At 44.6% G+C, this 27,029-nt stretch overlaps 2 long non-coding RNA genes across 5 annotated transcripts; one reads left to right on the forward strand and one right to left on the reverse strand.

Moving 5' to 3' along the window:
• Window positions 1-3,878: 3,878 nt before the first annotated feature.
• LOC116666361 lies at window positions 3,879-26,270 on the reverse strand. 2 transcript variants are annotated; one of them, XR_004323172.1, is made up of 3 exons: window positions 26,259-26,270; window positions 22,639-22,641; window positions 3,879-4,387 (listed from the first exon to the last, which is right to left on the reverse strand). It is a non-coding gene; the product is annotated as an uncharacterized LOC116666361 (long non-coding RNA). The 2 variants fall into 2 exon arrangements; XR_004323173.1 differs by lacking the exons at window positions 3,879-4,387; window positions 22,639-22,641 and adding exons at window positions 7,287-7,976; window positions 25,262-25,263.
• On the forward strand, window positions 6,921-11,459 carry LOC106729556. Of its 3 annotated transcripts, XR_004323170.1 has the most exons (4): window positions 6,921-7,280; window positions 8,052-8,137; window positions 8,659-8,725; window positions 9,690-11,459. It is a non-coding gene; the product is annotated as an uncharacterized LOC106729556 (long non-coding RNA). The 3 variants fall into 3 exon arrangements; XR_004323171.1 differs by lacking the exon at window positions 8,659-8,725 and having other exon boundaries at window positions 8,052-8,229; XR_004323169.1 differs by lacking the exon at window positions 8,659-8,725.
• Window positions 26,271-27,029: the final 759 nt, after the last annotated feature.

A 27,029-nucleotide genomic window follows, 5' to 3' on the forward strand; every position in this document is an offset into this window, starting at 1 on the left:
TACAGTTCAGTTTGAGTTCTTTATTCTAGATGCTATTTCTTCATCAGATATATAGTTTGTCAATATTTTCTTCCAGTCTGTAGCTTGTCTTTTCATCCTCTTTACAGGATCTTTTGCAAAACAAAAGTTTTTAATTTTGATGAAGTTCAATGTATCCTTTTACAGATCATGCTTTTGGTATCAAGTCTAAGAACTCTTTGCCTAGCCCTGGATCCAGAAGATTTTCCCCTGAATTTTTTCCCTAAAAGTTTTATAGTTATGTTTTACACTTAAGTTTGTAATCCATTCTGAGTTAATTTTTGTGTGTGAGACTTAAATTGAGGGTTTGGGCATCTTGTTTTGTTTGTTTGTTTTCCTGTGGATGACCAGTCACTCCAGCACTATTTGTTGAAAAGGCTATCCATCCATTGATTTATTTTTGCACTTTTCTCCAAAATCAGTTAAGCATATTAGTATGGGTCTATATGCTGAGTTCTTTATTCTATTCCATTGATCTCTGTGTCTATCCCTCTGCCAATATCACTTAGTCTCAATAGTGTGCTCTTGAAATCAAGTAGACTAATTTTTCCCACTTTATTCTTTTCCCAAAATTGTTTTAGTTATTCTAGTTTGTTTTACCATATCAGTTTTAGAATAACCTGTTCATATCTACAAAAAACCTTTCTGGGATTTTGGTAAGAATTGTTAATGTTGTATATCAATTTAGGGGGAGAAGTGATATCTTTTATATGTTGACTCTTCCAACACATGAACATGGTATGTCTCTCCATTTACTTGGATTTTTTATTTCTTTCATCAGCATTTTATGGTTTGCAGCATAGAAATCCTCCAAGTTTTGTTAGATTTATACCTAAGTATTTCATGTTTTTGAGTGATTATAAGTGTTATTGTATTTTTAATTTCAATGTCCCAAGGGTTCATTACTAGTATACAGAAGTACAATTGACTTTTGTGTGTTTATCTTACTGCATTTGACCTTGCAGAACTTCACGTATTAGTTCTATATGGTTTTGAGATTTTTTTGTAGAAACCTTGGGATTTTCTAGGTAGACAATTATTTCATCTGCAAGTAGTGACAGTTTTATTTCTTCCTTTCTGGTATGTGTATCTTTTATTTCCTTTTTGTGCCTTATTACACTGTTAGAACTTCCTGCATTTTATTGGACATTCTTGCCTTGTTCTGACCTCAGAAGGAGAACATTCAGTTTTTCACCATTAAGTACAGTGCTAGCTGTTGGATTTTGTAGATGCTCCATATCAAGTTGAAGAAGTTTCCCTCCCTCCCTATTTTTCTGAGTTTTTTCTCATGAATGGTTGTTGAATATTTTCAGTTTTTCTTTTCTGTATTGATTGGTTTGATCATGTGATTTTTCTTCTTTAGAATGTCAATATGTTGAATTATATTGATTTTTACAATATTGAACGAGCCTTACATCCTTGGAATGAACCCCACTTGGTCATGGCACATAATTCTTATATATTGCTGAATTCAGTTTACTAATACTTTGTGAAGGATTTGTGTGTGTGTGTTCACAAGGGATGTTGGTTTGTGGTGGTCTTTTTTTTTTTTTTTTTTTGGTATGGTTTTTGTGTCAGAGTAATATTAGATTAATAAAATGAATTAGGAAGTAGTCCTTCCTCTTCTATTTTTTGGAAAAGATTGTATAGAATTGGTGTGAATTGTTCTTTAAATATTTGATAGAATTATCCAGTGAAATCATTTGGCCTGGAGATTTCATTGTTGGGAGATTTTAAATTACAAATTCAATTTCCTTAGTAGTTACAGGGCATTCAAATGATCTATTACATATTGCATGAGGTGTGGTAGTTTGTGTTTTTTGAAGACTTAGTCCATCTCATTTAAGTTGTCAAATTTATGTGTGTGAAGTTGTTTGTGGTATTCCCTTATTATCTCTTTATGTCTGCAGAAGCTGTAGTAATATCCTGTTTCATTCCTAATATCGGTAATCTGTATCTCCTCTCTCTCTCTTGCTAGAGGTTTGTTTGTTTAAAAACTCTTCTCAAAGAACCAGTTTTTTTAAAACTACTTTTCTCTTTTGTTTTTCTCCTGTATTTCATTTCCATTCATTTCTATTCTGTCTCATTCATTTCTATTATATTTCCTTCCTTCTGCTTGTGATGGGCTTTTCTCTTTCTTTTCTAGGTTAGGAAGAAAATTGGAGAGTTTTCCTATTTTTAAATGTATGCATTTAGTACTATAAATTTCTTTCAACACTGCTTAACTGTGTCCCACATATTTTGATATGAATACTTTTATTTTCATCTAGTTTAATCTATTCTTTTGTTACCGTTAAGACTTCCTCTTTGACCTATGGATTATTTAGAAGTGTGTTGTTTAGTTTTGCAGTGTTTGGCGATTTTGCTGTCATCTTTCAGTTACTGATCTCAAGTTTTATTCCTTTGTGGTTAGAGAACATACTCTGTAAGATTTTTAATTTTTAAAAATTAGTTGAAGTGTGTATCATAGCCAAGCTATGGTCTATTTTGGTATATTTCCCATGGGCATTTGATCCAGCACCTTCTGCTGTTGTTGGGTGGAGTGTTCTATAACTGCTGATTAGATTCTAGTTGTCCTAATAATTGTTGAGAGAGATATTGAAGTCTTTAATTGTCTATTTGTCTATTTCTTTTTTTGGTATATAGCTATTTCTCATTTTGACTTTCGTTTAACATATTTTGCAGCTCTGTTATTTGATGCATATGCATTTAGGATTGCAATGTTTTCTTGGTGGACTGACCTTCTGCCATATTCCTCTCTTTGTGTGGTAATTTTCTTTGCTCTAAAATCTATCTGATGTTAATATAGCCACTTCTGCTTCCTGTTGATTGTTTGCGTAATATATTTTTTCCATCATTTTACTTTCAATCTGCCTATACTGATATATTTGAAGTGAGTTTCCTACAGACAGAATATAGTTAGGTCACTTTTTAATCAATGTTGCAATCTACGTTTTAGTTGGTAAATTTTAATATAAACTTAGGCCATTTACATTCATTGTAGTTATTGATATGTTAGGGCTTAATATATCATTTTATTTGCTGGTTTTGTTTTTTTCTGCTTTTAATTTGTTTTCTTCTTCCTGCCTTTCAGTGAGTTACCTGAACTTTTAAAAATAATTCCATTTTGATTTATCTACAGTGTTTCTGATACCTTTCCATATAGCTTTTTTAATGGTTACTTTAGGTATTAAATTTTATGTATGTATAATATTACATTCAAATGGTGTTACGGTTTTATCTGTTTAAGTGGAGAAACATTACCATTCTTTGCTTCTCTTTACCCACTCTCATTTATAATACAATTGTCTTCAATATTTCCTCTACATATATTTAGATACAGGCATACCTCATTTCATTGCACTTCACGAATGTTGCATTTTTAAAAATTGAAGGGTTGTATCAACCTTGTGTTGTCAGATCATGGTTAGCACTTTTTAGCAATAAAATATTTTAAAATTTAGATATATACATCTCTTTTAGACATAATACTATTGCACACTTAATAGAGTATAGTGTAAACATAACCTTTATATGCACTGGGAAGCCAAAAACTTTGTGTGACTCGTTTTATTGCAGTAAAAGCCAAGCCTGCGGATACCACCAAGGTATGCCTGGGTAAGCAGGCATGGGCGAGGGGGCACTATTCTTCATTTGTTTGTTTCATGTATGGTGTTTGGCTGGAGTAGAGCAGTTATTGTCAAAATTTTTTCTGTCTTGCCAGGCCATCTTTTTCCTGGTCTTTTAGTTAGAAAGAGCAGGCTTTTGTTGGGGCTTTATTCTTGGTCTGCATCCCTTAGCATTTCTGGGTCACTGGCTTCTTTGGCTCCAATTCTAGGATATGGGAGGCAAAAAGAAAACCCAAGTAACTTGTCACCAAGCTGCTCCTTGGGTGCTCAAGGTTCCTAGTCATTGTGTCTTCCCTCCCACCTTTCAGAGTCTTCTTATATTTGCTTATATAAAATGTCCAGGGTTCTCAGCTGCACTTTGCGGGACAAAGACAGGAAAGTACATCTACTCCATCTCCCTTGAAGAAGTAGTCCTGAGGCATTTTTTAAAAGCTGGCCTATAGTTCCACTTTCACACACACACAAAAAAATTTCCCTGTGAAATAGGGGCAGCATCCCAGTGTCCTTCAAAAGAAATGGAAAACAAGCTTGCAGTAGGAGACAAGACGATTAGCAAGGTTTAGACCTTCCCAAGTTGCCTGTCAAGACATTACACTAGTGGCAGAAAGCTACCTCTGTTTGCTAGAAATGCCCTGAGAAAATGAGATAATGTGAACATTGGTGATTTTCTCCACTGTCCATACAGATCTCACTTGTCTGGGATCTACTATGACTAAAATCTGCTTGTTCTTCTCCACCTTCTCCCAAATCCAACAACTACACACACTTCCACTGTCCCCAAGCCTCTCAGAGACTCCACTGTCTTCCTTCAATGATCTAACCTTTTCCCAGGTAGAATACACACCATGAGACCAGAAGCACCTCTATTTTCAGCACCAAGCCTCTACTACTTATGGCTGCCATGACCACTTTGTGTAAATTAGAAAGTACTCTTTCCTTAATAGTCAGTTACCATTCAAAATTAGGATGACCCTGTAGTCAACAGTACCCTCTGATTTGTGAAATGCACAACCTGCTCAACAGCACAGATCCTACAAATCTACCTGGGCCTGCCCCTTTCCATCTTCCTTTCTCAGGGTTACTACCTGGGATCAGCTCCTCACTTGTGCTATGCATAACTCCTTCTCCTGTTCTCCTGCCTTATTAAGAAATTTCTTCTTCATTCTTCATGGGAATGGGTCAGTTTGGTCATGGATAATCAACACCAAAAGTCCTTCTCATTGTCGATGAAAAATTAATCAATAGTCAACCTAAGAAAGAAATGGAAACATTTATTTGAGCCAACCTGAGGATTACAGCTTGGGAGTCTTTCAGAAAGCTCTGAGGAATGCTCAAAGAAGTAAGTGGGGAGCCCAGTATATACGTGATTTGGTGAGAGGGGACATGCAATCCAGCACACATCTTGGTAGAAGGTTGTTGCTATTTGCGAGGAAAAGATACCATAGTTAATTGGTTTTAGTCCTTTTCTAAGTATGGGAAGATGCAAGAAACTGTGTTCACAAAATTTTCTCCTGAAAATATTTAACTATCTAGGGCCAGTTCTGCCAGTTTTCCCTGAGCACATAATGCCTCATCCTGATCTTTGCCCTGAATTCCTTTCACGGGGTATTACAGGTCAGCAACTGTAGTGGTCAATGACTTGATTCTTGTAGAACTGGGTAGTGGGCAACATTCTTTATTTTACACGTCCCTCCTTCTTGGTCTTAATTTTGACCAAGGTTTGGGAGGCACTTCATGACCAATTTGTCCCCTGGCACTAGGAATGCTCATTCCCAGGTCAGGAAAGGATTTTGTTGATAGGCCACTCAATGTGCTATTACTGGACTTGGCCCCATTAACAGTAGCCAAAGTCTCTAGACCACTTGTCCTACCAGTCTGTCATGGTCCAGGAAATTATTCCCTCTTGTCGTCTCATCCCATATCTGGAGTTATACATTATAATCATTGACCTTATAGGATTATATATTTGGCCAATTGCTTCAAGTTGCCTAGTTATTATTTTTATCAGAGGTTCAGTCACATCTTTGGTAATGTACGAAACAATAATCTTGTGAAATAGGCAGAATACAAGTAATATACCTAGTGACATTAATAAGGTCATAAGTAAGTAGTGTTATCGTCTAATGAGTTTCACAGCTGGCCCTGGAAGAAGAAAAAAATTTCTTTATGGCTGAGCAAGAATTTCTGCCATTGGGGAGGTCTGGTTAATGCATAATGCAGATGCACAAAGCACACTAGCAGCAAGGAAGGAGACCCAAATGGGCAGAAAAAAATTCATTTAAATTTTTATTATCTTGCCTTAAAATATGAATTTTATTTCACAATCATCAATATTTAAACAAGCTTATGTCTCTCCAATCTTAAAAATAGGAAAAAAAAAATTAACATCCTCCTTCCAGTTTCCTTCTCACTTCTTCATGAACAACTCCTTGGAAGGCCTGTCTATGCTCGTTCGTCTGTTTTCTCACCACCACCCTCACTACTCCTCAATTCAGTCCAAACTGGCCTCCTCCCTGCAGTCCAATGAACCTGCCCTAGGTAATGGCAATGACTGTTCAATCATAGCATGTCTCAGTCAACTCACTAATTTCCCAAGAAAACTGACCCACTTTACTACACTTCTTTGAAGCGCTCTTCTCTTATCTTCTGCAACGTCATAGTCTCCTGGTTTTGGTCCTAAGGCTACCTGATCCTTCTCCTCTTCTCCTTTAAGTAGAGAAGCTCTTGGGGGTAGCACTGCGCCTCGTTCCCAAATAGTATTCTCTCCACCAGGCAATCTCTTCCATGCTCCTGCTCCATTCCTATCCCCAGTGCATGAATCTAAAACAGAGACTTCCAGCTCAGGTCTCTTGTCTAGGAGATCCAAACAGGTGCATTCCATGGCTGCTAACTTCTGCTCTAGAGGGTCCCACAGGCTCACCCTGTCTAAACTCATACTATTTCCACAAATCTGCTTCATCTCCTGTGACCCCTTCCAGTATGTGGAACTCTAATACTCACCCAGCTATCAACCCAGAAGCCTGGAAGTCACTCAATTCTTCACATTCCACACAACCAACACACCACTGCCTACTTCCCAACTACCTCTCCAAACATCCTTCCCTCTATTCACAATGCCAAGGCCCCAGACCAACTAACCAAAGTCCATAGAGCCTCTAAAGATGCCCCGTATCACAGGGCCCATGTGGTCCGTGGGCCTCATGCTTCAAACCTTCCACAGGCACCGCGTGGTGAGTCCTTCCGTATCTGTCTTAAGAGGTCGTACTGTCAGGAGGGAAAGCGCCCGTGGGTCCTGTTCACCGGGTTCTGAAGCACAGCACAGGACCTTGCTCCCCGTGAGGTGTCAGTGAGAACGACAGAACGAAAGAATGACAGTCAGAGGGAGCATTCACCCTCTGTGCACCGCAGCAGGAGCTCAGGGCCTCGGAGCCGCCATCCCCTCCGCCACACACAACATGGCGGCGACCTGGCCCCACTTGCCTACTTCCGTTTCCGGGGCTGAGCCTGCACCACTTCCTCTCCGGTTGCCCAGGAGCCTCTTGGAAGCTAACAGTGTAAGGAGCGTCTGCTACTTTCCCCTTCTCTTCTTGCCTCCGCTCCGCTCAGCTTGACCGAGCGACCCGCGGCTTGTCGGTAAGAGGAGGGCGGAGGGAAGAGAGGACGCGGCTTTGCGGGGGACGGAGGCGGGGGAGGTGGCCCGGAGGCAGGTCAAGAAAGTTGAAGTTGAAAACCGACCCCAGAACCGGTTATTATCGGGCTGCTGAAAGTGGCAGATGCAGTCTGCAGGCGGAGACATGATGCTTAGTAGCTAGGACTTATCTCCATAAAATATGTGTGTACCCAGGCCTCCGCAGCTTGAAAACCATTTTCTTCTCCTTTAAGATTTATTCAGGAAATGGGCCCAGCCACCACTCACATTGCTGGTAACTTTTCCTCCTGTTTCTGGGGTCATGTCCAGCAAGAAGAGTCTGTATTGGTTTTCATTGATGCCAGGCACCATTCTTCAAGCTTCTTATCCTTCACTGACATGACAGTGAAAACCCAAGAGGAGAAAGCACTGTAAAGGGGGCTGAAAGGACTGCAGGAGACCAGAGCCATTGACTTCTATTTTTAAAATGAACATCTCTTACTTAAAGGAACGTTAGGATTTTGGCATCTTAAGAAGTGCCATGGTACTTGAAAGCAGTAGATATTTTGCTATAGATGACAAGAAAGATGGTCACCAAATGTATAGCCCCTAACTTACAGTCTGAGTGAGGAGAGCCGTGATTGTCCTCAGCTGTAACCTTGGCACTGGAACAGGCTGCAAAAGTTACCCTTCCTCAACCACTCATCACATCCCCACATTCAGTTTTGCTTAATTGTTTTATGTGGTTCCTGGTCTGATTGTTTGTTTTTTGTCAGGGTGCAGCGGAAGCTCCCAAGTAGCTGAGAAGTTCATGGAATCTCCTTATTGGTACAACTTTCACTATTGTTTGTGTGGGGTACAGGTGAGCAGACATTTCTCAAGCACACTGTTCACATACACAGTTACATGGAGACTTGACTTCAAAAAGGCAAAAGAAATAGGTTTGAGCAATTGGTGAGTGTAACATAGAAAGGACATTTCATTTGATAACAGGAACATAGCTTTTGTGCCAATAAAGTGCTTTAAAAATTAGTGTGTGATTTTTAGTAATTAGCATATAATTTGAGTTATTGGTTCATAACAAACAGACTAATTAGGAACCCCACTCGGTCATTTATCTAAATGAAAAAGTTCTGCTAAATTGTATTTGTGGGCATTGATCAAAGCTAATGGGAAAAAGAGATTAAGATGAAAATCATGAGATTAAATTTTTAATTAGTTTGCCCCCTGAACAATTGCGTGGTGTGACACGGTGATGGATTGGCTACTTATGCCTGCCCAGGGAGGATGTGGTTCTACTACCAAAGCTCTGAGCATAAAACTGTTTTACAAAAGACTGAATATTTTATTCGGTTATCTTTCTCTTCATTCCGTCTTAACAAGGATTGAAAAGGAAGGCAAGGTCTGGGATCACACAGCCCTATGTCTGGTGATACATATGAAGTATGAGGTGGGAGCTTCAGTTAATTCATTATTAAATATCTAAAACTTAACATGTCTAAAATAAAACTGTCCATTTCCAAACCTCTTCCTCTCCCTGGGTTCTTTATTTGGACCAGTGGCAACACCATGCATTAGTGTGCTCAAAGCAAAAACCCAAGAGTAATCTTGAAACCCTCTTTCTCTCATTCCCCACAGCCTGCGCATCAACAAGTCCTATCAGCTTTTCCTCCAAAACATATCTGAAAGCCACTGACTGTTCACATTTCTACCATCCTAACCCAGGCACCTCACTGCAACCTCTCTTAATCTGGTATCCCTGCTACAAATCTCATGACTCATTTCCTCCAACACGTGCCACCCCTAGTCCATTCTCCACATAACAGCCTGAGTATTTGTGTGTAACGTATATTAGATTCTATAACTCCTCTGTCTAGAACCACCCACTGTCTTCCCACACTAATTGTCTAGCCCTGTAAGACCCTACATGATCTGGATTCATCTGTGACCATTCTCTACCTCTCCGCTCACTGTGATCCACTACACTGTCTTTCTTCAATCTGCCAAGTTTGGACCTGCCTCAGGGCCCTTGCACTAATTATTCCCTTTGCCTGGAACCCCAGATTTTTGCAAAGCTGGATCTCTCTTGTTTAGATATAAGCTTAAATGTTACCTCCTCAAATAGGCCTGCCCTTCACCACCCAAACTAAAGTAGCGTCCTTTATTTTCCCATCACATCATTCAGATTTCCTTTCATCACAGCACTCCTCATGATTGCACTTTTCTTGTATCTTTCTTCCTTTGTGTATTGCCTAACTCCTCCTACCAATATATAAACTACATGAAAGTAAAGATCATGTCTTTCTTGTGTGTTACTCCATCCCCAGGGCCCCAAATAGTCCTCAGTGCATGAATGAAAGAATATGTGAATGAATGGATTCTGTTGTCACCAAGCTGTTACCATCTCATCTCAGGTACCCGGACACAAGAAGGCTGGGAGAGATCAGGAGACCAAATGCCACACAGAGTGGACCTTAAGACATGAGACCAGCGAGGACACAGAATGGAGAAGGGCAAGAGAAACATCATCAGGGGTGGGGAGGACAGGGGAGCGATGAAGGAACATGGAAATGATAGAGGGCAGCTCTTCAGATGTATCCTAGAAATCCTAAAACTTGCACAAGCATACACCTGCATACACATACTCATACCCGGCCTAGATTGAAGAAGAGCAGCTCTCAATGTTTGCTCTGTGCCTGTATCTTCCAGAACACCTCCCTGCTAGAGGTGTGTAGCCTTCACTGTCCAAAGAGTCTGAATCAGAGGTCTAGGTCAGGCCCACATGTCTGCTGCCATGTAATACTTGTAAGCTGGGCTCATTCTTGGTCAGGACAATAGGCTGCTGTGAATACTAGCAGCTTGGAGAAGGCAGCATGGTATCCTGCGGTGCCTCTGTTAAACCACCCTGTCAGGTCAGCCTGAGCAACTTCCCTCCGTGGACCTCAGTTTCCCTCAACTATAAAGTGAAGGCCTTCGTTGGACTCCCGAGTAACTGTAACACTCAAACTTCTCTGAAATCGGGTATGTGGGGTTCCCTCCTCCCTGAGGAGCTGGGAGGTGGGCTACTTTTTAGAAAACCTTGAATCTGAGGCTACATCCCAATTTGGTGATTCCACCTAAATGATATGTTTTCTCCAAAAAGCACTTTACCACATTCTCTCATCTAATATTTATATTGAGAACTGATGAAAACATCAGGAGCAAATTATGTGGAAGTGGCTCAGATGTGTTCCCTGACTCAGGTGGACTTGAGGGGCTGGGGTGGAAGAGAGAAAGTGACTATCACTGGTGCTCAGGTTTAAAACAATGAAGAAAAAATGGAGCTTAGACCTTAATCCTTTCATAAAACATTCTCACCCCAAGTTGGTCACTAAATTCCTGGGATTAGCCTCCTCTCTCCCACGCAATGCTTGGTTGGACCTATTGTCACCCCTTTTCCCCTGTGAGGCTGCCCTCAACATTTTTTTTTTTAAAGCTGAACTGCAAACTTTATTCAGATCCAATCCAGGGTCCCACACTGCATTTCCTTCATCTTTTCCAACCTGTACCAATTCCTCATCATTTCCCTGTCTTTCATGACCTTGACACTTTTTTGAAGAGTTCTGGTCAGTTATTTTGTAGACTGTCCCTCAGTCTGGACTTGTCTGATGTTTTCTCATGGTGAGACTGGGGTTTTGGAGTTTCTGTAAGAAAACCACAGAAGTGATGTGTCCGCCTCAGTGCACCATTCAGGGGTCCCTGCTGTCAGCATGTTTCATCCCTGGTGATGATAACCTGGATGACTTGGTTAAGGTGGTGTCTATCAGGTCTTTCACTGTAAAGTGGAGAATTCCATGTGGAATTAATATCGATCAGCGGGGAGATGCTGTGAGACTCCAGCATTATCTGCAACCATTTGTAATCCTTCTATGTGTACGTTGGGATGGAGGTAGGGCAGGCGGTGTGTTTTGTTCGGTGTACATCCGAAAAGCAGATCAGAGCTTGCTGTAATCCCACTGCACAGTCAGAATGGAAGAAACCTTTGCCACGGTGAGAAAAAAACTGGCTGCGTCTTGATGGACATAAAGGAAAATGTGACATGGCGTGTTTCTACTGTGTCTGGCAAGGAGGGGTGTACTTTGAATGGAATTCTTTTTATCCATGAGTTCATTCAGCAAATGTTTATTAATAAAGGCTAACATTTTTTTCTAGTGTCTGCAATTGGCCAGGCACTGGTGCCAGGCTGTTCATCTGTTACCTCAGTTCATATGCACAACACTTTAGACATTATTACCCATTTTACTGATAAGGATTCTGAGGTTTAAGGAAGTGGCTCAAGGGCATGTGGCAGAGCTGGAATTTGAACTCAGGCCCATCTAACTCAAAAGTGTGCCATTTCCACGACACTAAGCTTGCTCCCCTACTGTGTGCCAAGCAATGTGATCGGTGCTGAGGATACAGAAGCATAAGGCACACATTCAAGGAGAGCTCGTGCTACAGCAGGGGGACCTTTGGAAGAAGCACAGAAGGCCCTGGGAAGAATGGTTTCTTGTGGGTGTCATCCTTTCTTCCTGAGAATCACTGAGCAGGTTTTTCTCAGGTCTTCACTGAGTCAGGGTAGATTTGCCTTTGGCGCAAATAGTTAACCAGAGAAGGCAGCTAACATCGACAGCATGCTTGCTCTGCCTCTCGCTGGCGCTGTTTATCTCAGCCACCCTATGAAGTGGCTGTATTTTCTCCCCTTAGCTCTTGAGAATACCAAGGCTCTTAGGGGCTAAATAACATACCCAAAGTCACCAGCTAGTAAGTGGTTAAACTGGAGTTGAATCCCAGATCCAGCTGATGCTGAGGTCTTCGGTACCCCTTGATACACCAGGGGCTCCAGATTCCAGCATCCTCACCGCCGATGGGACCGTGCACCTGTTGTCTTCTCGTTGCTGGAAAGGATGATTGTGTTCACATCGTGCCTGATGGATGCTGACAACGGTGCATTTGTAACAAGCATTTTTTGCTCAAATCAAGGGATCTTTGTGCAGCTTTTGCTTTTCTGTTTTTTAACCACCTCATCCCACAGTCAGTCCATGTCAACAGCAGGAAAATAGAAGGGGATGATTCTGAATCATTTGTGACATATAAAATGCTACTGCACAAAAAATCGTGCATCCCCGAGAGGTATGGCATACGGCAAGTCAGGTCTCCCTGCCTCCTGGCTTTTGATCAGAGAGTTTAGTTCCTTCTAGAGTCAATGCTTAAAAAACAGTACTTGCTGCTGCTAATAGTTTGTGGCCTTCACGTCGCAGGGCATTTGCTGAACTGTCCAGTGAAGGAGGGGACAGAAGAGGTCCATCTTTTTCTTACATCTTCCATTTTGACATCTCCTGAGATGCTCCCATGTTGTTCTTTCCATTTCTTGTTGGTTTTGAAAATGCAAAAGTAATGCAAATGCACTTAGTGATTGGAAAAGAAAAGGAAAACATTATTAGCCGGGCCAGGGAACAAGGTAGGGAGATCTGTTGGTGATCTGGTTTATTAAAACTACTCTGTTTTGTCTCTGCCACCTATGACTGAGATTCACTGATTATCTTGACTCTGCTATTACTGTTCTGGTAGAGGCAATGAGAAAGAATGACCAACAGATGAGATTATCAGTGGCTGTGAAAAAGAACGGGGTAAAAGGAACTGGAAGATGTTCTTGTTTTCCCTCTTAGTTTGGACTCCCCCAGACCAGACCCAGAGTCAAGGATTCAAGTGTAGGTAATTTATTTGGGAGGTGCAGGAACCATTGGTAGGGAATTGGGGAGAATGAGCTGGAAAGGGAAAAAGACCAATAAAAGGATGTGTTATCAAGCTAGCTGATAATGTGTGGACCAGAGCTTAATCCCACTGGTGAACTCTGGGAAAAGTGGTGTAGAGTATGTGTGTCAGAATTATCCATCGTTCCCCCATCCTACCCAGGGGAGGAATCTAGGATATTTATGCACCAACTTCTGAGTGTCAGCAATGGAGGGATGCTCCCATGATGCGTGCTGGGCGCACACCGAGTGGTTTCTGCAGCTTGGGAGAAAGCTCTCAGGCAGAGATGCGAATGCTGGCAGTTGGAAGTCAACCAGTGTACATCGAAGTGGCAAGGCCTAGGGATGTGGGCTGGGTACCAACAACATCCGCTATGTTGAAACAAAACATCCAGTCCTCCCCCAGTGTTCCCCATTATCATTAAATGTATCATCATTTACTCAGTCTCTCATGCCAAAGACCTTACAATTATCCTTGACATGTTTTTTGTTTGTTTGTTTTGTTGTTTGGTTTTCTGCTCTTGCCACACATTCAGCCTATCGCCAAATCCTGTGAATTCCATCTTCAAAGTATATCTTGAATCCTACGACTTCTCACCAGCTCTACCATCATCTTTCACTAGATTTCTGCAATAGCTTCCTCTTATGAATTCTTGTTTATATTCTCATCCCCCACATGGTAGCCAGAGTAATCTTTTAAAATCTAAATTAAATCACTTTACTCACCATCTCAAAACCATCCAGGGACCCCTTTCTACTCTTAGAATAAAATGTGAAGTTGTTACCGTGTTCTGCATGATCTGGCTCCTAGCTACATCCCTGACTTGAGTTTCCCTCCACTCCTTCCTCACAGTGCTTCAGCTAGATTGGTTTTCTTGCTGCATTCCTGCCTCAGGGCCTTTGCACTTGTTCTTTCAACACAGAACACTACTCTAGACGTTCGTGTCACTCAATCAGTTTATTCAGGTCGCTGCTCAAACGTCACCTCTGTGGGGAAGACTTTTTTTTTTAATACTCTGTCTAGAAAATAGTCTTGTCACTTTTTTCTTATAGCCTGGTTTTATTTATTTTTTTTCCATAGCAGTGATCACGACCTGGCTGATTTTAGTTCATGTTTTTATTTATTGCCTATTCCTGCAATAGAATGTAAGTGCTATCAGTGGGGGGACTCTGATTTGCTGCACTACCCCCACCTCCTGGAATATCATCAACACATAATAGGTATTCAGTAAATATTCGCTGAATGAGATCACGCATCAGTCAAGAATTTTCAGAACAGATAGCAGAAACTGCAAATCAGAGTTTGATAACTGCCTGGCTATGTCTTTCCCCTCCCCGAGCTGGCTCTAATGATAAACATACACTCTTAGCAGAGTCAGTTGGAAGTCCTGAGGCTACTTCCAATATGTTCTTTCTTGAATCCATTGCAAATCACAACTTGTTCATTTTTCTTTTCATTTGCCTTTCTGAGAACAATAGAGGGAAAAATCAAGATAATCAGTGTGCTGCAAGTCATGTATGATGACAGAGTGCAGTCTTGCTTTTTAATAAACTCGGATGTGAAGTTGGTCATTTCCCCAAGTGCCTGGCACCTAGTAGGGGCACACTACATGTTGAGTGAATTGACGGTATCATCCCTTTGACGTTTCTTGGCATACTGGTTGTTCTGCAGAAGATATTGCATTTTATGACCCACACTCTTAAAGATGGCAAAGAGTGGAGGGGCTTTCTCCATCACTACCCCCATCCCAGAAAACCCTTAACCTTATCCACACCCATCCTTTTTCATACATACCACCCCGTGATCCCCAGAATAGCAGAGTCAGCTCTATCTGTTGTGTGTGGTTTAAGAATATTTAATTTACTCCATTATAAAAATAATGCAGGCTCATTTTAGAAAATTTATAGATTACAGAAAAGTAAAAGAGGAAGAAAAACAAGACATTGCTCTACCACCCAGAGATAACCACTGTTAATATGTTAATGTATTTCCTCCCAGTGTTTTCTATGTATATTTTTGTATAGTTTTAATATACAATTTATATTTCTTTTTTACTTAACAGCACAACAGAATCATTTGTTCTTAGCATTCAACACTTTGTGCCTATCTTTTCAAATAGTTGTGTACTATTACATTTCCCTGTTGTAGACCATTTAGTTTGTTTTCTATTTTTCAAAATTATAAGTATTGCTGAGATAAACATCATTTTCCATGTATTTTACTAGCATTGCTGACTATTTCCTTAGGATAGAGTCCCAGAAAAGGAATAACTAGTTCTAAAGGATACAGGGTCTTAATACATTACATGAGATTTCATTTTGATTTCTAAAACCATTTGAATGTGACTTCCATAAAAGAGCTCTAGAAAAGCAGAATGCCTCAAAGAATTTACTTCCAGTTTTGAAACGTTTCAGACCCAGAGTGTTTTAGCATTCAGTTTAAATGAACACAGAAATCTTCTGTAGCCTGTCTCCACTTCAGGCTTCTTCCCTCTCTAATAAAATGCAGCAACAGCATTATGAAAGTCATTCTTTGGTAAACAGCCCCTTTTTGTGTTCTCAAGGATTGTTTTTCTGAAGTCTTCCTGGTGGGTAGTGGGTTTATGTCTAGAATTGCGTGTAGTATTTTTCCACGCCTGCTTATGACATTTTAAGGATTTAGCTATGCTTTCTGTTTTTGTTTTTGTTTTTTTTTTTTTTCTTTTTCCATTGCCGTAAGGAAGTCCAGATTTCATGGCAGTGAAACCTGCTTTTACAAGTCTGTCTGAGTCCTGCCTGAAAGGCGAGGACTACTCTGGCAGGGACCACTTTGGGGAACATCATATGAATAAGGAGTTCTCTCCCTAAGGCTGGGCCAGCCTGGAAAGCCTTGCCAAAGAAAGACAGTTTATAAATGGAGGGAAACCATAGCTTTCATAGATATGATTGGTCAGGCATGATATAATATCGTGATATCCAGGAGACATACTATCCAGAAGAGCCAAAGGATACATGATGGTCTGGAACATTGTAGTACAGTCATACTACATAATCTCATGCTTGCAACCTCATTAAACAGAATGAATCCAGCATCTCTGTATTGACCTAAAAAGATATCCATGCTGGTTTGTTCATTCTAAACAGTAAGTTGTAGAGCAACATGTATGGTTTGATCCCATATTTATAAAAAGGGCAAAAATTAGGTTCTGGGGAATCTTTAATATCTACATGAAGCAAAAGAAATATGTGGAGGGACACACATCAGACTGTTGGTAACTGGCTACTCAGGAACGTGGAATTGGGTTAGAGAAGAATGAGGAAACTTCTGCTTCCTACAGCTCAGTCGAATAACATGTTTCAATGAGCAGGTACTATTTTGTAACTTTTTAAAAAAATGGCAAAAGCTAAAAAAAGAGAAGAAAAGTACTGGAGAGGAATGGAATGAGAAGGAAAGTTTAGGAGCCAGTTGATGGGTAGGCCCTGTGTAAGGTTGGATTCCCTCTCTTGGCGAGGCTGGTGCATTCTTCATGGGAGGAACCCAGCTTCCTAAAAGAGTGGGGCTGGGCCGGGCACGTTCATCCTCTGTTAGAGGGATAGAATGTGTTGGCATTCACCTGCGATATCAGACTTAGAAAGGCTTTTGGAAAAAATAATTGGAATGATCCAGGCAGAGTCAGGAGTTGCTATCCTTCCTCTGAGGGCTGGAAGAGGGTGGCTTGGAGCAGAGAGAACAGCCTTTCACAGCTCCAGAATGGAAAAGACTGATTCAGTCTCAGCGTCAGAGTGCACTTCCCAGTCATCTGGGAGACAGGCCCCAGGCTTTGAACTGGAGACGATGCCCAAGGCTTTTATTAACCCTCTTCCCTCGGAAGCCAATGCTGCGGTGTGTGTCTTTGAAGAGTGATGGCTCAGAAGTGACACGACTTTCAAACATGATTTGTTTTATATTCTATTCGTGAATGAGGGTGTGTTTACAGTGAAAGAATGATTTAGATGATGACAAGTCTGCTGGAAATATAAAAGGATAATTGAATCTCAAAGTCTGTTAAAGACCGTTGTCTTGCATCTCGCGGGATGACATTGTATTACAGAGGCCAACCTGGATCCTGTATTCAGTTTCTTCTCTTCCCTTCCTCCCTTTCTTACCTTTCAAAAATTAGATTTTCCCTTCCCCCAATCAGAAGTTTTTAAAAATATCCTCGGAGGAGAGTCAGGATGCCTGAAAAGAGTACCTTGGGGGAAGTGGCATTGCGTGACAGTTTAGCACGGGGACTCTGGGAGATGGCCACTGACTCTATGGCCTCCAGCCAGTATCTTACCTCCTCCAAGACTCAATTTCCTTTCCTGTAGAGCGTGATGATGTTTCCTTCTTTGTTGCTATGAAGCTGACATAAGATGACTCTCAGCACAGTGCCTGGCCCTCTGCAGTAAGTCCCGGTCACCGTTTGCATCAGAACTTTTGTCATTCCCAGTTCTGCCTCCAATTTGCTCCATTTCCCCAAGCAAATCAGTTCATTTCTGTGGGCCCCTTGTTCCTCATATGCCAGAGGAGCTCTTGACAGTTAGTAACTCCACAGAAGCCAAAAAAAGCAACAAAAGCAGTGGAACAGCAAGGACAATGATCAAAATAGCCCACCCCAGTTCCTCTACAGAAGGGTAGTGTCCTTTCACTGGGGACCGCTCTCAGTAAGTGGGCCTTTTTTTCTCTGAAGAGCCTGGAATCTGTTCCTAGGGGCTGCTAAAACTGGCCTTGCTCTGTGGCCTGATCTGCTGGCAACCTCTGTCCACGTGACTAAAACTGGCCGGGGGCCCTGGCACCGCCATGCCGCGCGGGCGGCCAAATCGCAAGGCCCTTTCTTTCCAGCAAATAGCGTCGCGCACGTGGCCGTGGAGAAAATGAACCCCCTCGCAGTGGCGCCGCGTCCGGCTTCTCTCCAAGGCGTTTTGAAACAATTGGGTGACCGGGGAAAGGCAGGAGACAAAGGCCTTTCTATCTGATCCACTCACCAGGCTGGCGTCGGATCGTGGGGGCCTGTGTTCCTCTTTCCCCGGTACCACGCGCTTTGCTATCGCCGTGTTTGTCTCCTGTCTTTGAGCGGAACAAGGCAGGCAGGCAGAGGGATATATTTCAACTGCCCTTGACTCTGTTTATAATCACAAACATGAAAGGAAGGGAAAGAGATTGAGTTTATAGGACTGGCTCTTTGTGTAGCCTAATTTATCTCCCTCCGGCAGCAGTGGGCCGAGCGGGTTTCCTTTTTGTTTCCGATGCGGGAAACTGAAACATGAATCTATGTTGATGAGAGAATAAAGGAATTGAAAGAGGCATAAATCTTATCTTCTCGCAACCCTAGAAGATCAGCTTCTTGTGAAGAAGGGGATTATACGTGTGTAATTAACTGCTTTGCGGCTCCGGGTGATGGCTCAGCGCTGAATAATAGCATCCAGCGAAGTCGGATAAAAGGCGGGGTGGGGTGGGGCGGGCGGGCGCAGCCGCGGATCGTGAACAATGGTCTCCGGACTTGACATCCTTTCCCGGCGCCCAGCTGGCAGAGAGTCAAGCCAGGAGCTATCTGTCCCCTGTCTATCAACATTCACAGCGGAGAAACTAGCATTCCAGAACAAATAGCTGGTAGAGACCTGTTCCTCTGTCGGCTGGTGGCTGCCAGGAGGTACCCCAAAGGCCCAAGCCAGATTCTACACCCTTTGTGTTCCAGCCACTGCCCGGGACCTGTTAGGTGCTTACTAAGGCTTGTTGGGGGTGCTGCCCCTTTGCAGCTGTGAGATTTGGGGAAAGTTGTCTCCTTTCTCTGATCTTCAGTATTACCATCCCCAAAATGCAGGGGGTCTCGTAGAGTTTGGGGGAGGAAGAATTCAGATCATGAGTATAAACAAATTACTTATCACATTGCCTGGCACATGGCGGGTGCTCAGTAAATGGTAACTGCTGTTATTACACTATGGGTAAAAGTGGATGGCGCGCTCCTCCCGGTGACAATAGTCAACGTTTATGAGGCTCATCGTGCAAGGCATCATACCCCAGTGCCAGGGCATTCACAGTCTTCAGCTCACCCACCCAAATTCATCTCTTCTCACTTGCAGGCAGACCCCCCCTCCTCTGGCTGATCCCACCTTCATCTCCATCAGGCAGGTATCCCGTAGCTACTCGAGGGCTCAATGGATTAGATCCTTGGTAAAGATGCAAATGCCATATATAGGATGCCCCATTCAATGCATAGTCAGTGCTTGACAAGCAATGTAACAGAGAGATCATCTATTCCATCCTCCCACGCATTCTACAGATGGAGCTTGAGACCCAGAGAAGCTCAGTGACTTAGCCAAGGTCACCCAGTGAATTTGTTTCAGAACCAAGACTCAAACCTCAATCTTCTGGCTTAGAAGTTAGTGCTTCTCCATTAGACCAACAGACCAGCTTGCCCTCAGTAGTGACCAGCAGCCACTGGCCAGGGAGATGTTGGGGGTCGGGGGGATGGGGTACAGGTACTCAGTCTGCATATGGGCCGTGGAACTGTGGAGTTCACCAAAGGGACAGCCTGAAAGCCTGGTGAGGGAAAAAGTGCCTGAGTTAGGCACTGGGGACAGGGGTCTGATGAGCAGGAGCTGGGTGGTGGTGATGGTGGGGCTGGTGACTGAGACTTAGGGGGATTGTCATGGAAATCAGTGACTGCAAGGCAGGTGAAATAGGGGCTAAATACCAGGCTGACAATGTGCTGTGGAAATGTAGCAATTAACTTCTCTACTCTGATGGGAGATGGGATCCAGGAGGGCTTCCAGGAAGTGGCAGCCTGTGACTTGAGTCTGAAGAACCAGAAGGATGATGCTCAGTGGCAATCGGGACAAGGCATTCTGGATCAAGGGAACAGTATGGACAGAAATGGGGAGGCCAGACAGCCTGGGATGAACATGGGGACCAGCGCAGCTGGCAGCAGGGAAGCCTGGGAAAAGGAGAGGAACCTGGACTCAAGTTCTGACTCTGCATCTGGTCTGACCAGCTCAGGATCTAGGCAAGTCTCTTTGTCTCTTGGATCTTAGTTTCCTTATATGTGGAACAGGCACAACGATATTACCTGTCTCTGGGGTTATTGTGAGGCTGAGCCAAGACAGCAAGGCACCAAATATAATGCTTGGCACATAGTAGGTGCTCAACAAAAGGCCCAGTATGACCAGAGCATAGGTCCTGTTGGAACACGGGCACAAGCAGAGATTTGGGCATGCCATATGTCTTCTTTTGCCTTGCAGTGAGCCCTTTCCCCTCCTTCCCGGAGCTCACCAGCTGGCCTGGGAGGGCTGCTTGCCCACTCAGAGTTGCCAGGATGTTTGGCCATTCCCTGGGTCCAGAATGATCTTCCGGTTCTGTCATCATCCTTGAGCTCTTTCCAGCCTGAACACAACTGGGGCCACTGTTCCAGGTCTGGTAACATTTGCTGGCAGAGCCCATGTTTGGGAACGACAGCTCTGTTTAGGTAGAAACAGACACTGAAAACAGCTGCTGGCTTGTCTGCCTTGGTAAACACAGAGTAAGCCCTGCCACTTTGGGCTTTGCGAGGGGACAGAGGGCAAGGCAGGCCCAGCTCACAGCAGCTTGTAGGGGTGGGGGAAGGCCACCTTTTCAGTGAGTGTGGCAGCTTCCGCCTTACCCACCTCCTGGCCGCTAGGTGCTGGAGGGCTCGTCAGGCACTTTCTGCCATTTAACATCTGCGGCACTTTAGATCAATTTCTCAGCCTCTCTGGATGGGCCAGTCAGCAAAGGCAATTCCTGGCATGCCCCTGTGTGCCGATCCTCTTTAGTGAGTGGCTGCCAAAGTTACCTATGCATTGGAAATCACCTGAGTGGGGTTAATGAAAAAACTCAGATTGCCAGGCCCTGCCCCAGACTCACTGAGTCAGAAACCCTGAAGGCAGAGCCCAGGAACCTGCATTTTAAGGAACTCTTCAGGTGTTTCTTGTACAGGCATCGCAGTACCATCTGGTAAAACACCTCCATAATCACTGTTGGAATTTCAGCAGGTTCCCTGGGCAACCAGGACAATGAGGTGGTCAGGAGGAGGGGCTCATAGGTGATGTCAACACCCCACTCCTCTTCACATGCACAGCAGCAGTTATGCTTTTTTGACATTGGCTTAGAAACTGATGTTCTTAGATGTATATCTTCTTAGAACAGACGATATCACTGTTCTAAGATATAAAGAGTGATACCCCATCCCCTAGACTTACCCCGTTTCCAATCCATCCACCCATCCACCCATCCATCCATGCATCTATCCATCATCCATCATTTTCTTAGTACCTACCTGCTCTTTGCCTGGCTCTTGCTGGGCTTTGGAGACACAGGGAAGAATAAAATCTGGTTCCTGGCCAGAATTTCCCATCTAGATAAATAGAAATGCAAATCATCCTGCTACGTGGGGATCCACCCAATGAGTAATTCTCCAGTAGGTACAGGGATGGCACAAGGTAGAAATGATGGATTCCACACGGAGAAAGGGTCATAGAAGGCCTCACAGGATGGCAACTAGTGAGTAGTCATGGGAGTAGGAGTTTGCCAGATGGAGAGACTGAGTGTGAGGCTGCGGAGGAAGGTGGGTGGGTCCTGTGAATGAAACCCCTTCGCATCCACTGTGAGAGCAGAGACCTCTCCTTGGGCTTCTTGGAGCCCATGTTCTGATGCTCATCTGCAGCTGCAACCTCAGCCTGCTTCTGGTCCTTTGGAGTGAAAAGGAACCACTCAGTGTGTATGGCAGGGTCATGGTGGCTGTGTCTTACACAGTAAAGTTATTGTGGAATTAACAGGCAAACAACCGTCCAAGACGAGAGGAACAGGAATCTTAAGAGCCTGTGTTCAGGTCCTAGCTCTGCCTACAACTCACTATGTAACTGTGGGCAGGGCACTGAGCCTCAGTTTCCCCATCTCTAAGATGAAAGATTCAGGCTTCCAACTCCAGCCAGTTTCTGCCTGGAGCACCGCCCGACATCCTGGCTGCAATGCACTTATTAGCAACGACCTTCCTCTCCACTCCAAGCTGGTCTATCTCAGCACATCAGCAGCACAACATCTTGCAGGATTAGCGGATTTGATTTGAGCCCCCAGCATGGTCTGTGCAGCCCAGCAGCTGTTTGCAGGGGAAGTGCAATGTGGATGGAAGCCTGGAGGTGGCGCTGTGGCTCCAATTGCGGAGCTGCTCTCTGGAGCAGATCTCTTGTTTTCAGAGTATCTGTGGCAACTGGGGCAGATTCTGTTCTTTGGTGGGACCCTCACAGTCCAGCAGCCCCTGCCCGTTTGCAGGAAGCAGCCAGGCCAGGCCCCTCGGGCCTTCCCACCTCCTGAGCCCCTTCCCACATCTTCAAAGCTGTTTCGCTGTGGGCCCTCCCTTCAGGAGAGGAGGAGGAACGCCTGTTGTGAATGGCGTGTGGGTGGACCAGGGGTCTGTGCCTGTGTTTTCTGGTGCTTATTGCAGGCAGGGAACCCTTGGTGTGGAGCTGCCATGGGGTCTGTGACATGATACGTTGCGGGGGATTCACCTGATATTTTTAAAGCACTTTTCTTCCCACTACTACCTTCTCTCCATTCATTTGGTTTCGCTTTTTAGTTGACCCACTGAATAACGAATCCAGGGGAAGAGATTGATGGAGGCAGACCGAAGGCACGGGGAAAGTGCTAACATTAATGAAATGCCTGCTGGGTGCCCAGTGCTCCCACACAATAACTCAATAGCCGTGAGTTTTATACTTCCTTTCAGCTGCATCACCCTTTCCTGCATGCCAAATCACAAGCCAAACCCGCCACCTAAACCAGATACCAGGGGAACTGCTCTGGTGGGATGGCTGGGGCACCGAGGGGTCTGCCCCTCACCTCCCCATCCCTTCCCTCCTTACCTCCCAGAAGATCCTCTGGTGCTTCCACCAAAGCCAGATCTAAAGCACTGTGCACATTAACCTGTATATAGCTCTTAGAGGAAACAGCCTCCCAGTTTTTCAAATATAAAAGCTGAGGCCCAGAGAAATGAGGTGATTTGCCAGGATCACATGACTAATAAAAGGCAGAGGGCCCAGGCACCCCTGACTCCAGAGCCCCCACCTCTGCCTGGAAGACAGTGGGTTCTCTGCTTCCTAAGGTGGGGCAGGAAGGAGCTGTGGCTCCACCTGCTGCACGGAGGACCAGGCCAGATACACAAGATGGGGTTGGTGCCGGATATCTGGTAAAAATCTGAAAAGAAGGAACCCGGCTAGGACAGGAGAGCTATGGAAGATGGGAAACACATGGGGAGTGGGTTCTGCCCTGCCAGGGAAATGATCACTCAGCCCCCAGGCAAGCTCCAACTTGGCTGGCTTCGGAAGACACCGGCCAGCCATGTGCTAGACATTCAGGCTCAAGCTTTCCGGGCCCTGATCAGACTGTTTGGTTCCAGGGCAGACAGGGTTTGGAGCTATTAAATATGAACTGGAGCTCAGTTCCTGCTTTGCAGGTGGAAGGGAGATTGTGGAAGAATAGCACGATGCTTTAAAAAGAACAAACAATGGAGGTCATTTGTTTGCTTGGAAATTTTTGTTTGTGTGGAAACTTCTAAGGAGCATAGAATTGGAGTCAGAAATCTATGGATTCGAAGGTCATCTCTACTGGTTCTGAGACACATTGGGACCTGAGACCTGGGGCCCTGGGCTGCGTACTTATACCGGGACCCAGACCGAACAATAGGATACAAAGAAACTATACAGTACTAAAATTAACTGTGTGCATGTGCAGTTAGGGCGAGTTATGAGCAATAAGATACAAAAAACTCGAAAACCCAACTGCCACTTCTGAGGTGCCGGGAGCAAAAGTAGGGTGTCAGGAGCAGAAGCAAGATACTGCACATCATCCCTGCACACAGCACCTCCAAGAGGGTGGGCAGACCACCTAAGCCACCCTTCCAGCCCTACCCCTGGACCTGCCCCTACCCTCACCCCATTTAAGGGACCAGCTCTCCCTGCCTTAGGGAGCGAGCAAAGGACCCTGTTACTTGTTTTCCCTCCTTTGTGCTGTAGCCCGAGTCCCAGTAAAGCCATCCCTGAATTTCTCATCTGGCCTCTTATCAATTTCTATTGATTAAGGAGACCAGGAACCCTGGTTGGTAACAGTTCAACCTAACCTCTCTGAGTCTCAGTTGTCTCCTTTGTAAAATGGCCTCACCAACAATCCCTGTGTCACTGGGGTGCTGTGGGGCGGGGTTGGGGATGCAATGAGCTCTGGTGAGTGAAGCATCAAGTCTGCGCTGTGCAGAGTAAACAGTGACTCTGTCCGGGCTCTCCCAACCCTTCTCAAAGCCCACTGAGTTTATGGTATGTGCGAAAAGGCTGTGCTTCCAATGGGCACTTAATGGATGACTTATCACTTCTCATTGCGGTCAACTGGCTGAAACACTGACTTTCTCATCTTAATGTGTGAGATGTGACACTGATCCTCAGAACTGTAAACATAGAGCCTCAGAGAGCTCAGGATGGTTGAACCCAACTCCTTCACTTTAGAGATGGGGAAAGTGACTAACCCAATGTCATTCATTGGGTTAGTGGCAGAGCTGGGGCTGGAACCTGTATCTGCTGAATCCCAGCCCCCTGCTCTGTCATCCCAGGTGAGAAGGAAGGTCCACAGGATGCTGTCTTGATCCCTTCTGGTCCATGATTTCTACATCTGTGAGGAGAATAGAGTGAGGGGTTCCCCGAGGGAGGCCCGCTCTGCTCCAGGAACCCCATCACACTGGGAATGAATGGTGCCTCCATTATAGGACTGAGATCTCAGGAGCCAGGACAAGCCCTGTCACCAACATCAGCGGTGGAGTAGGCTCCTACCACAGGCATCAGGTGTTAAGGAGATTGTCCAACGTGGAGTTGATTCCATCCCTGCCTTTTACCAGCTGTGTGACCTGGACAGGAAATTGCTCTCTCTGAGCCTGTTTCCTTGTTTGAGAGCCAAGGAGAAAAAAGTACATACTTCATAGGTTATTGTGAAGATTAATAAAGTTAATGCAATAATAATAGGCAATACTTAGTGAACATGGAGTGTGGGCCCGGTTGGGTTCTAAACTATATGTATTTGCTTATTTAATCGTCGTAACTACTTCTATTGCACTGCTGAGCAAAAAGGCTCAGGGTGATTAAGCAGTGCCCAAGGAGACACAGTTGGAGAAGACAGAGCCAGATTTTGCACCCAGGTTGACTGGCGCTGGCATCCTGCGCTTAACCACTCTGCCCTCTGGCCCCGCAATTTAGGCAACTCCCAGTGCTTAGCATGTAGGTGCTCCAGAAAGGTCCAGCCCTCCCTCCCTCCCTCTCTTTTCCCTACTGTCCTCAGCCACCTGCTTCTTGCTCCCAAGAGGGGGTTCGAGAAACAGTGTACTGTGGTTTCTCAGACACCAGAAGTCCACCCAACTTGACTATTTCACCTTGAATCGTTTTTCTCCTCTGTTTTGATGTTGGTTTTGCTTTTTAAATTTTTCATTCCATAATCAAAAGCACAGCTGAATTGCCAGCAAAGCAAATCTCTTGATCCTGTGCTCCTGGGCACCAGGTGAGCCTCTGCACTCAGCTAAGCTCCCAGTGCCAGTCAGCCAAGGGGCATGATTGCCTGGCTTCTAATTGCACGCATGCGTGCTAAGCCCCCAACCCACGACCAGCTTCCTGAATACAAATAACCAATTTGGGAGAAAATACATCTTCTTGTTTATGGGTTTATGGTGACACTCATTCAAGTCCTGGTTAATACAGAGACCTTGTCAACACATTCAAATACACTTCTTAGCACAGAAGCTTGTCTTCTCAGCAGGATCCGCAGAGCCCCAAAGAACAGAGGGCCTCAAGAAGCAGCAGGAAACACTCAGCCACTGGGTCATCCTAAGCCCCGACTCCCCTGAGGCTCTGGTTCCCTTCCAGCTACTTGCAGGCCTTGGACCCACAGAGGATAAAACAAGGAAACAGAAGAGTGGCTGAGTGAGACCAAGCTGCCTGGTGAATAAAGACAAATCAGTACAATGAAGAATTTGGCCAGGCTATTTAAAGGTCCAAATGTATTGCTTCTTCCAGTGGTACAAATGAAAAGCAGTCTGCCCTGGGGATCCAGGTCCGCTAGTATCATGTTCAGAAGGGCAAGGTCAGAGATCAAAGCGGACTGGATGCTAAGGTCGGGTCCCAGACCTGCTTCTAGGCCCGCAGTGCCAGCATCTACAGTGTGTTTATACAAACGATCGGCAGAGCCCCCAGCTGCCTCTTGTTTTCCCATCTCTGTTTATGGAAGCCCTCCCCATGCTTTGGGGCCCCTCGCCAATGCCATTGCTTCCAGAAAGACTTAGAATCAATCCCCTCTGTCTCCTTGGTACCTCTCATTATAACCGCATCTCTTATCACCTTCTACCTGGCATCACGGCTGCTTATACACCTGCCTTCATCCTGGAGATGCTTGTTGAGCTCTAATTACGTGGCAGAGCTAGTCATTGGTGATGAGAAAGATACAATCCCTGTATTACTTAAAAAGCTCACATGCTCACAGTCTAGCAGAGGCAGACAAGTCAACACATAATTAAAACACAGACTGCCTTGAACGCCGAGAGGCCAGGCTATCTCCCTGGGCTGAGGCTGAGGGCGTGGGACATCCAGGAAGACTTCCCGGAGGCGATGATGCCTGGCTTATCTCTTACAGGATGGGCTCCACGAAAGAGCGAGGGGATGGGGAAGAAGGAGAGATTTTAGTGTGGTGGAACAGCAGGGGCAAACGCAGGGAGATGCTGGAGGGCGGTCCTCAGGGAGGGAACCCCAGGGGGCACAGGTGGCTGGAGTGGAGGGTGTCCTGGGCAGGGGCAGGAGGTGGGGCTGGGCAGGCTGGTAGCTGTCAGATCACGGAGGGCCTAATGAGCCCTGCATAGCAGTCTGGGCTTTATCCCGCAGACAGTGAAGCATCATGGAAAGGGTTTTAGGAGGCAAGGACCGGACCAGATCTGTGTTTTAAAAAGACGACTT

This window comes from Camelus ferus, chromosome 10, assembly GCF_009834535.1.
Source record: "Camelus ferus isolate YT-003-E chromosome 10, BCGSAC_Cfer_1.0, whole genome shotgun sequence".
Taxonomy (NCBI): domain Eukaryota; kingdom Metazoa; phylum Chordata; class Mammalia; order Artiodactyla; family Camelidae; genus Camelus; species Camelus ferus.